The sequence below is a fragment of the Colobus angolensis genome, unplaced genomic scaffold (genome assembly GCF_000951035.1).
Source record: "Colobus angolensis palliatus isolate OR3802 unplaced genomic scaffold, Cang.pa_1.0 Scaffold214, whole genome shotgun sequence".
NCBI classification, from domain to species: domain Eukaryota; kingdom Metazoa; phylum Chordata; class Mammalia; order Primates; family Cercopithecidae; genus Colobus; species Colobus angolensis.
Genome location: NW_012115311.1, coordinates 422,379 through 423,354, shown reverse-complemented (window position 1 = coordinate 423,354; position 976 = coordinate 422,379). Strand labels below are relative to the sequence as shown.

The 976-nt window shown below is 38.7% G+C and overlaps 1 protein-coding gene across 1 annotated transcript in view; it reads right to left on the bottom strand.

Annotated features, from left to right (window-relative positions):
• VWA8 (von Willebrand factor A domain containing 8) overlaps positions 1-976 on the bottom strand; it is a 402,889-nt gene that overhangs the window by 203,135 nt on the left and 198,778 nt on the right. The window lies entirely within an intron of this gene.

Here is a 976-nt window from a genome sequence, read left to right as displayed (position 1 = left end):
GGTTCAACATACGCAAATCAATAAACATAACACATAAACAGAACCAAAGACAAAACCCACATGATTATCTCAATAGATGCAGAAAAGACCTTTGACAAAATTCAATAGCCCTTCATGATAAAAATTCTCAAAAAATTAGGTACTGATGGAACGTATCTCAAAATAATAAGAGCTATTTATGACAAACCCACAGCCAATATCACACTGAATGGGCAAAAACTGGAAGCATTCCCTCTGAAAACTGACACAAAACAGGGATGCCCTCTCTCGCCACTCTTATTCAACATAGTGTTGGAAGTTCTGGCCAGGGCAATCAGGCAGGAGAAAGAAATAAAGCTAGCTGTTCAATTAGGAAAAGAGGAAGTCAAATTGTCCCTGTTTGCAGATGACATGATTGGATATTTAGAAAACCCCACTCATCTCAGCCCAAAATCTCCTTAAGCTGATAAACAACTTCAGCAAAGTCTCAGGATACAAACTCAATGTGCAAAAATCACAAGCATTCCTATACACCAATAATAGACAGAGAGCCAAATCATGAGTGAACTCCCATTCACAATTGCTTCAAAGAGAATTAAATACCTAGGAATCCAACTTACAAGGGATGTGAAGGATCTCTTCAAGGAGAATTACAAACCACTGCTCAACGAAATAAAAGAGGACACAAACAAATGGAAGACCATCCCATGCTCATGGACAGAAAGAATCAATATTGTGAAAATGGCCATACTGCCCATAGTAATTTATCGATTCAATGCCATCCCCAGCAAGCTACCAATGACTTTCTCCACAGAATTGGAAAAAACTACTTTAAAGTTCATATGGAACCAAAAAAGACCCCGCATTGCCAAGACAATCCTAAGCCAAAAGAACAAAGCTGGAGTCATCACACTACCTGACTTCAAACTATACTACAAGGCTACAGTAACCAAAACAGCACGGTACTGGTACCAAAACAGAGATATAGACCAATGGA